Source organism: Sturnira hondurensis, unplaced genomic scaffold (genome assembly GCF_014824575.4).
Source record: "Sturnira hondurensis isolate 20B ecotype Veracruz unplaced genomic scaffold, ASM1482457v3 Scaffold0018728, whole genome shotgun sequence".
Classification (NCBI taxonomy): domain Eukaryota; kingdom Metazoa; phylum Chordata; class Mammalia; order Chiroptera; family Phyllostomidae; genus Sturnira; species Sturnira hondurensis.
Window position 1 is genome coordinate 4,955,910 of NW_028091359.1, and position 10,427 is coordinate 4,966,336.

Genomic DNA, 10,427 nt, shown 5'->3' on the forward strand with positions numbered 1-10,427 from the left:
TACAGTCCACCCTCTGGCCACAAGTTTTTTATAATACCAAAATATACCTTCCCTTTCTAAGGCCCCCAAGTTTTATCCTATTATAGCATCAGCTCAGAGTTGGGAGTTTTACCCTATAAACAGGTCCAGGGGCAGATGAGTCTTCTTGGATATAGTTCTTTATATAGCTACTTGAGTATAGAACCTTCGATGAAGTCCCATGAACGAAAGACAGAAGCCATATGTTCCCTTCCTAAAACAACTGATGTGAGATGGTGGTGGGGCAGGAAGGATAACTACCACAGGCATTTTTGTTCCAACAGGCAGAAAACAGGAGGTGCACAGAAGTCCCTGGCTCATAGTAATTCTGAAATTCACTTGGGGACAGCTTTGCAATTACACATTCAAAGCCTGATAATAATTCCTCATGGCTTTTGGTTCTACCCTGTAGGCGCTTGGTTTCACAAAGTCATCTTTTTTTCGTGAAGGGTAGCATGCGTTTGCACCTAAATAGTTTTCTTCGCCTGCTTCCTGCTTATAGAACTTGAGGATCCAGGGGCCCTTTTCTTTTTCGTCCTCTGTCTCTTTCAGACCAAGCGGGCAATGTTTCTAACAATACAATGCTCTTTAAAATATTGTGAACCACCTGTGAATCTTACTGGATTTCATTCCATAAGGTAAAAATCATATCCATAAATATCTTTGAGATAAATCTTTCTCTACCTTGGGCTTCTGCTGGAGGACTAGGGTTTAAGCTTTTTAAAAGCCTTATTGTTTATTTTTTTATTTTGTATTTTTTTAATATATTTTATTGATTATGCCATTACAGTTGTCCTATTCCCTCCACCATCCCCCCCTTTAGTTTATGTCCATGTGTCTCAAGTTCTTTAGACTCTATATTTCCCATACTGTTCTTGCCCTCCCCCTGTCTATTTTCTACCTACTGTCTATGCTACTTATTCTCTGTGCCTTCTCCCCCCTTCTCCTCCTCCCACTCCCCTGTTGCTAACCCTCCATGTGATCTCCATTTCTATGGTTTCACTCCTGATCTAGCTGTCCTCTTGGTTTGCTTTAGTTTTAGGTGTGGTTGTTAATAACTGTGAGTTTGTTGTCCTTTCATTGTTTATATTTTTGATCTTCTTTTTCTTAGATAAGTCCCTTTAACATTTCATATAATAAGGGCTTGGTGATAATGAACTCCTTGAATTTGACCTTATCTGAGAGGCACTTTATCTGCCCTTCCATTCTAAATGAAAGCTTTGCTGGATAGAGCAACCTTGGATGTAGGTCTTTGGATTTAGAAGCCTTATTGTTTAAACGAGCGTATTTGAGAAACCTAACCTTAAAAATGGTATTTAGAGAGTCTTTTGTCTGACTGAAGGCTACTCTGAGGTACTGCCCTTACACCATTGTTAAAATGAAAGCCCGTGGAGCAGTAAAATAGCCCGTGCTTCATAAGATCAGCCCAGGAGTGTACCTCCGAACCTCTGGAACATGTGAGAGAAAAAAAATTCTACCTTGCTTAAATTACTATTTTTTAGAGAATTTCTGTGATTGGTAAAAGAATCTAATGCTGATTAACATACCCTTGGTGCCGTTGGGAGTCTGTAAAAGTGACTGAATTTACCGATAGATTCAGTGCCAGAAAGATACAAGTGCTCAAGGTTTGTTAACCATCCACCATCTGCTGATCGGCACACGGACTGACCCCATTACAACTCTTACACATTAGAAATTGATGCTTTCTGAATGGTGGGAAATGGGCTGAGTCCATGAATAGAGGTGACTGTAACTAGGGTAGGGGGTGGAGCCTCTATACTGTTATTTCATAGTGGCTGCACCATCTCGAATTTCCACCAACAGTGTGTGAGTGTTCTAGTTTTGTTACAGAAAAATGAAGCGACCAGACACTGAGGGTTCAGGAGCACGATCTTTATTACGTGCACGGGCCCAGAGGATTGATCTCCAAATTCTGAGCCCTGAACAAAGGGTTCTTGGGGTTTATATAGTCTGCAGGGTCTTCCTGTCTACGTAGCAAGCGAGTCACAGAAGCAGAATGCGGAAGTTAGGTCTATTTNCTGTTATTTCATAGTGGCTGCACCATCTCGAATTTCCACCAACAGTGTGTGAGTGTTCTAGTTTTGTTACAGAAAAATGAAGCGACCAGACACTGAGGGTTCCGGAGCACGATCTTTATTACGTGCACGGGCCCAGAGGAGTGATCTCCAAATTCTGAGCCCTGAACAAAGGGTTCTTGGGGTTTATATAGTCTGCAGGGTCTTCCTGTCTACGTAGCAAGCGAGTCACAGAAGCAGAATGCGGAAGTTAGGTCTATTTCCTTATTTGGGGATATCTGAGGTGCTGTGCCTCTCTTTGGCTGCTCGGCAGAAGCAGGTTACAGAAGCGGAACGCGGAAGTTAGACTCTCCTCCGGGGCGTTCTTAGGCTAGCGGAAAAGGGGCTTCTCTCTATCAGTTTCTTCACATCCTCACCAATGCTTGTTGTCTTTTTTTTCATAGCCATACTAATAGGTATGAGGTATAGCTCATCACGGTTTTGATTTGCATTTCCCTGATAATTAGTGATGATCATATTTTTAATCTACCTGTTGGCCACTTGTATGTCTTTGGAGAAATCTATTCAGGTCTGTGTTCATTTTAAAAGTAGGGTTATTAAAAGGCTCTTTTACTATTGAGTTGTGTAAGTTCCTTATATTTTTGAGACTGATGAACCCCTTATCAGATACATGGTTTGCAAATATTTTTCCCCAACCCATCGGTTGCCTTTTTGTTGTGCTGGTGGTTCCCTTTGCTGTTCAGAAGCTTTACTTGAGTATTTTGGTTTTGGTTGCCTGAGCTTTTGGTGTCGTAGCCATGAAATCATTGTCAAGACTGATGTCATGAAGCTTTTTCTTTATGTTCTCCATTTTGAATTGATCCTTGTTTATCGTGGAAGATGAGGGTCCAATTTAATTCTTTTGCATGTGAAATGCAGTTTTCCCAACATCATTGCTGCCACGGAGAATCAGTCTACTAGGGAATTATAATTCTTAGAGAACTGACTGGGGGAGATTGTGTAACCTTTTTCTTTGTATGTACTTTTAGTTTTCATATTGTCACAGACTATGCGTACAGACTATGGCAAAGTAGAATAATATATGTTTTACTCTAATTTTGTAATATATTGATTTTCAGTATTATTAAAGATTCTGGCAATGCTTTTATATATAAGAGTTCTGAAGTTTTAAGTATTTTTTGAATTTAGTGTTAGAATTAAACTTTATCTTATTGTTTGACTTATGTTTAAATACTTATTAGCATACTGCTTTATTTTCAATGTTGATGGATGTCATTAAAGCCACTGATAAAATCAAAGATAAAAATACTGATTATGAGGATCTGAATACTTGTCTTCAAAATTTTGGAGTTTTTCTTTATAAGGAAGCCAGAATTTAAGAAGATCACAAAGTTGGCTGAAGCTCACGATAAGTGATATATTTTCATGAAAACTGGGTTGACACATCTGAAAGGAAGATGAGTTTTCTTTTTTTTCTCAGAATAACAACTTTTTAAAATTTTTATTCCAAAAACATCCATTAAAATTAAGCCAATACAGAAAAGTGTGAAAAATACTCAAAAGTACAACAAAATCCCATGATCCAGAAATAACCAGCATTAATAGTCTTTTCAGACATACATTCGTAGTTAAAAGTACAAACAAAGAGGAAGTAGAGCTTATAATATTGCTCTCTGACAGGGTAGAAGTCAGGACAAAAAGCCTTAAAAGGGGCCCAGGAGGACGCGTACTGATGCCAAAGACCACAATTCTACATAAAGGCACTAGTTTTGAGTATCTGTGCTCTGAGAGCTGAGTAGCAACTTTCCTAAAGGGGAAGGGACCATGTGAGGTAGACCAGTGGGTGGGGTTGGACAAAGTACGAATGGCAATGAGTTGATAAATATTTGCAGCTTGGGAAGAGTGCATGAGTGCTTATTACAATATGCTTCGTAGTTTGTCTATATTTAAAATTTTTCAAATAAAAAGTCAAAAAGGAGTAGGAATAAATCTATTATACAAGACCCATGTAGAGAAAATGATAAGATTTCATTAAAGGACATTAAAAAATACCTAAATAAGTGAGGCTATAACTCATGTCCATGGACTCAGAGAACCCAAGACTGTCAATTCTCCTAATTAATTTATTTATCCAAAGCTACTCTGATAAAACTCAGACTTTTTTGATGATCTAATTCTGATATTTATATGCATAAACAAAAGCCAGGAATAGCTAAAACACTCTGGAAGAAGAAAAACATGCGTGTGCATGTATGTGTTTATGTGTGTGGTGTTGGGGGGAACTTGATCTCCCAGATATCAACTCTCATTGTAAAGCTGTAGTAATTAAAACAGGGTGAGAATGGCACAGGAAGAGATTATTTGACCAATAAGACAAGATAAGGGAGTTCTAAACATATTCATACATATGTATGGAAACATACACAATAAAGGGGCAGATCTCAGGGGAAAAGAAGCAACATTTAATAAATGGTATAGGAATAATTAATTATTCAAATTTAAAAATAGAATTGCGACTGGATTTCAACTATATATGACATTCAGTAATGATTCCAGATGTGAACCGTAAAAGTTGTAAAAAGATGAAAAAAATTTCTGATTTACAGGTTGGAGGGATTTAAAAAAAAATTTCATTTATTTATCTTTAGAGGGGAAGGGAAGGAAAGAGGGAGAGAAATATCAATGTATAGTTGCCTCTCATGTGTCCCCTGCTGGGAACTGGCCTGCAACCCAGGCACGTGCCCTGACTGGGAATTGAACCACGGTTGTCTGGTTCGCAGGCCCGTGCTCAATCCACTGAGCTACACCAGCCAGGGTGGGATTTTTTTTTTTAAGATACAAAATCACTGACCGGAGAAGACTGATAAATTTGACTACATTACAATTAAGAATTTCTCTTTACTGAAAGATAATACAAATAAAATGAAAATACAACCAAAACAGAGTGAAGCTTATTTGCAGCACTTATGTAACTGGAAAGGATTATTCCAGAGAATACACAGGACACCCCTATGCATTAGCATCCCAACAGAAAAATGACTAAATTACAAGAATATCCATTTCCACATGAAGAAACACAAGTTGCTAAGAATTATGTGAAAAGATTCTCAACATCATTAGTAATCAGGGAAAGGCAAAATTTAGGTCACAATGCCCACCAAATTGTCAAAAATGAAGAAGTCTGCTAATCCCAGTGTGGTGAAATAAGGTGAAAATATGGTGAAAGTAGAAAAAAACCACTTTGAAAAACATTACGTGGTATTTCTTTAAGGGTTCATACCTCATGGCTTAGAGATCCACTCTTAGCTCTAAACCCCACAGAACCTCTGGCCCTCGGGCGCAAGGAGACAAGCTCAGGGCAGCGCTGGCCTTCACTGCAAGAATGATCAATGGACAAACAAAGCAAAACAAAACAAAAAATCCCCAAACAACAGGTTCAGTGACCAAATGTGTAAGTAAATTTTTGTATATGCCAATGGTGTATAAGGAAATACTAGCAGTGAAAGTGAATTACAGCAATATACTATTTGGATGATTCCTAGACACTGTAATATTGACTAGAAAAGCAAGTCTCAGATTGCTACAGCATAACAATTTTATAGAGTTTGAGAAAAAATTAAGGAATAATTTGTGCTGTTTAAAATTATGGATAAAAAGTAAGAGATTGTTAAATTTAAAAAATTCAGCAATGTGCTCTTTGTGGTGGAAGCAGCAGAATGGATCAGGAAAGCGCAGATACAATGGTATTGACAATGGTTTTCGATGGGGTGGCGGGTTTACAGTGGTTTGATTTGTTACCCTGCTTTATAACTAATACAGTGTGCAAGTATTCTTTCTAGGTTTCAAATGTACATGATCAAAAATAAGAAAATTTGTTGCTTTGGAAAGTCGTAATTCCTGGTGGGAAATGTAAATCTTCACTAACTCTAACATTCCCATAGAATTGTTCAAGGTCTCTCTCTCTTTAAGTCTCCAAATATTCAGCTAAGAATACGAAGTGACTTGGCGCTCCTTGAAGTAAACTGCTCAAAGCCTCTTGGGAATAGGGAACAGCTGTGCTCTGTATCTTGCGGTGCATTAGATTTTTTTTTCTCAGTGAGGTAAGCAAAGGACTAGGATTGTCAAAAACTCATCATATCTATAGAAAATCTTTATTTGTGATCTTAGCAAATTTTTTGAAATATTTTAAATCCATGCTAACATTGGGATATTATGAAATTATATATAATTAAGAAAAGACATGTTCTGGGTATGAAATGACTATTAACATGTGTAATGGTTTCAATAGATATTGGTGTGAATGGTAGCCTGAAGTCTGATGTGGAAGACACTAGGGGTCAAGAGCTTGCTTCTGAGGTCTGATCTTGCATTTCCTTTTGTGACTTTAGGGCAAAATTCACTGTATCCATGTGTAAGTGTGGTGGGGAGTGGATATGTGAAGTAACACTCTAATTCTTCACCTACATATCTTACTGAGTTGTTAAAAGGCTAGGACAAGATAATGTAAGTTAAAAGTTTAAAATGTTGCCTACTTGTTAGTTGAACTTTGATTAATTTCCTTGGTGTATTTCAGTGTTTACTTTTTGCCTGTGAAGTTGCATTTCTTTCCTCCCCCCGATACCCACATATTTTTAGTGGTAAGTATTAGGTGATGAATATAATTGTTATGTCCTTGAATATATAACTTACTTTACACAATTCAGTATTTTTATAATTATTTAACCCTTGAAGATACTAAAGAAAATGGTTTTCAAGAACCCCAAAAAGTGAATTTTGTAATAGAACAACAATTAAAAGGTGAATTTTAAAGAATTAATAGATACTATGATGAGCAACATGGAACACTTCTCTGAGAAATTATGTACGTAAAAAATATCATCTCATGTGCTTTCTTTTTTATACTTTATTTTTATTCGCTCTTACAGATGTCCCCATTCTCCCCCTCGCTGCCCATTTCCCCCCACCCCAGCCCCCCTCCCCAATCCCTCTGGCCATCACCACTCTGTTGTCTGCCTGTGGGTTATGCATCTATGTTTTTTTGGCTAATCCCTCCACCTTCTTTCATGCAGTGCCTCCTCCCCTCTCCTCCCCTGTGCTTTCTGTGGGCATGTGGTCTGACAGGTTTTGGAAGAGTGTGATATACTGAAAGCTGGTCGTCCTTCAGGTCATCGGGCAAACGCATGCCTGGCTTACTGCTGATATGTTTGGCCTTAATCTTCTCCATTACTGAAGCCCGAGAGTCTAGAACAACTTTCACATGCAAATGAATTGAAAGTTATCCTAACCTTATTTCTTAACTTCATTCCAGAGAGGTAGAACCACGTCTATGAAATTCATTTTGGTGAAGAATTAAAACGTCTTCCCACTCTGGGGAAATGATGCCATCTAGTGACTAAACCTAAGTATGACTGCGAAGGATTTCTGGTTTCAGCAGTTTGTATTTTTCCCCATCTTCCAATGTATGCAGTAACAGTTATTGCCTGTGCTGTATCTCCAATTGGGGATTATGATGCAGGACAATGATTAATATTATTTACTCTTAAACATTAGCACTCATGTTCTTATTTTTATAACAATGAGGTAAACCATGCTCTTCTTTCCTAAGAACCAAGAGGCAAAATCAAAAAAGGGGAATCTCATGGCAGACATGGGGATTAGACTCAGGGATGAGGAACTGGAGGAACTGAGAATGGCCCAAGTGCCGGCTGATGGTGAGTGTCACACAGACGTTACCGTCCCCAGCGGAGGAACACCGAGCCCTTGTAGTGCAAGTGCTGAAAGCGGCCTTTTTAGTACCATAATGAAGGTAAATATAAAGACTTAGACCTGATCCATGAAGAAACGGTGTCTCCAAAAATGCTTTTTCAAAAATATTGTATTTGTTTGTTTATTGTAGAGAGAGGGTAAGGGAGGGAGAAAGAGAGGGAGAGAAACATCATGTGCCAAGAGACAAATTTATCAGTTGCCTCTCGCACACCCCCAGCTGGGGACCTGGCCCACAATCCGGGCGTGTGCCCTGGCTGGGAATTGAACCACTGACCTTTTGGTTCACTCTGGCACTCAGTCCACTGAGCCACAGCAGCCAAGGCCAAAAAATGCTTTTTAAAAGATATGTTGGAGGACTGGGAATGCCACACACTTCAGGAGCTGAAAGAAAAGGTGACTTTTTTTATTTCACTCATAAGGGAACATTTGGGATACAAATTAAGGAAGTCCAAAGTCAAAGGATGAGGACAGAATGGCTGCAAGACAAAGAGCTAATACCCCTCATTTAGAAAAAAAAATCCCTTATACACTGATTTAAAAAAGCACATTGAGAACAGAAAAGCACGCAAATATACAAACACTGTAGTTCACACAGTGAGGAAATGTCAATGCTCAATAACATTGGAAGATGTTTGGCCTCTCCGATAACAACAAAGCACAGAACCTCCCCCAAACTTGCCATTACTCATTGTCTCCACCTCCTCACTCCCCGGTCACTCTCCCGGGCTCGCCTCCCTGCTGCCCGCTGTGCTGAACAGCTCCCAGTCATCAGCGACCTGTCCCTTGCCCAGACTTAACTGTCCATTCTCTGTTCACGGCGTGTCAGCCTAATGCGGTATCCTGAGGTGAAAAGCTAACTGTAAGACTTATGTGGCAGCTGGACACATGTTTGTACAGGCGTGACTTTAGGTTGGAAAAGCAAAATACAGAATTGTATCTATATTGGATTTCCACATTGTTAAAGTGCAGTCTTACTGTCAAAGACCAGAAATAGACCATGAAAAACTAAACAAGGTTTTTGTGGTAGAACAGTGGAACAATATTTCCACCCCCCTTTAGCTTAATTTTTAAAGTTATTACATTATTTTTATAGTGAATGAGGACAAATTACTTCTGACCGGGTTGAGACGAATAAAATTCTTGGAAAGCATAGTGACGAGAAGCAAATTCCAAGCAAATTTTTTTAATAAATAAAAAATTAAAAACTAATTTATAGGAAAAATTAAATTGTCCTTTTTTATTGAATTTATTGGGGTGACATTGGTTAATAAAATTATATAGGTTTCAGATACACAATTCTATAATATATCACCTGTATATTGCATTGTAACAATTGAATTTTCAAGTGGGATAAAGAGGAAGAGAAAAAGTAAAAACATATCCCTACCTGTGGCTTAATTTGCTATGGATTTTGTGAGAATCCACCAGTCAATTCCTAACCCATGATGTATCCACTGCTGGTTCCCTGAACCAGAATGAAAGGCACGGGATTTTTTTTCTGACCTTCCTGTTAATTCTGGGTATGTAAAGGCAATGGTATACATAAGCACAGACAGTGTTTTTCATCCTTTGTAGGTCGTTTATAATGTTTCTGCAATCTATTTCTCACCTTTTCTAAGGAGAGGTGATTGATAGCCAGGACTTAGACAATTCTCCAGCAAGTGAGGAATCTAAGCTCCCAAAGGAAGAAATGAAGGAGCTGATGCCTCACTTGACACTTAATGATGAGGTTGTTTTCACATTCTGTCATCTTCCTAGGAATGTATCTTTGTTATCTTCTATATAAAATCCTCAGAATGACCTTTATCCTTGTATCACCTAGAACAGTGCTTCTCAATCTTGAATATGCATATGGACCCCCTGGGCATCTCGTTGTGACGCAGATTATGAGACGGGTGGATCCTGAGAAATTCTGCTTTTCTAACAAGCTCCCAAATGATGCCAATGCTTCTGGTCTGTGGACCGCCCTTTGCCTGTCAGGGCCTAAAAGATGAAAAAAATAATACCTTAAGATGGTGTCTGGCCTTTCATTTCTAAAGTCACAAGGAAAGCCAACATGTTAATTTGTGCCTGAGGGCATGAGTCCAGCCCCAAAAGAACATCCATGTTGTAGTATGTATTAGTACTTCATTTTAATAGACAAATAATCTCCTCTTGTATGGATGTATCACATTTCGTTTCCATTCATCAGCTGATGGTCATCTGGATTGTTTCCACCTTTTGGCTGTTATGAATAATGTTGCTATAAATATTTGTGTGCCACTTTTTGTGTGGACATATGCCTCATTTCCCTTTGGTATGTACCTAGGAGGTATTACTTCCCCACCAGCAGTGTATAAAGGTTCTGGTTTTCCCACATCCTCATCAACACTTCTTACTGACTTTTTGATTCTAGCCTTCCCAGTGGGAGTGAATCGACACTCTTTTTTTGAGATTTACCCACATTTTGGTAAATCAATGTAATTCTGGTCACTGCATGGTATCACTTTAGAACATTTATCAGAATTCACCATTGCCAAAGTGGCCACCATTTCATTTTCTTGCTCTACTACTACTTCTAACTATATAGCTTTTCCTTTAGCTTTACCTTTCATATCTAGGGGTTTT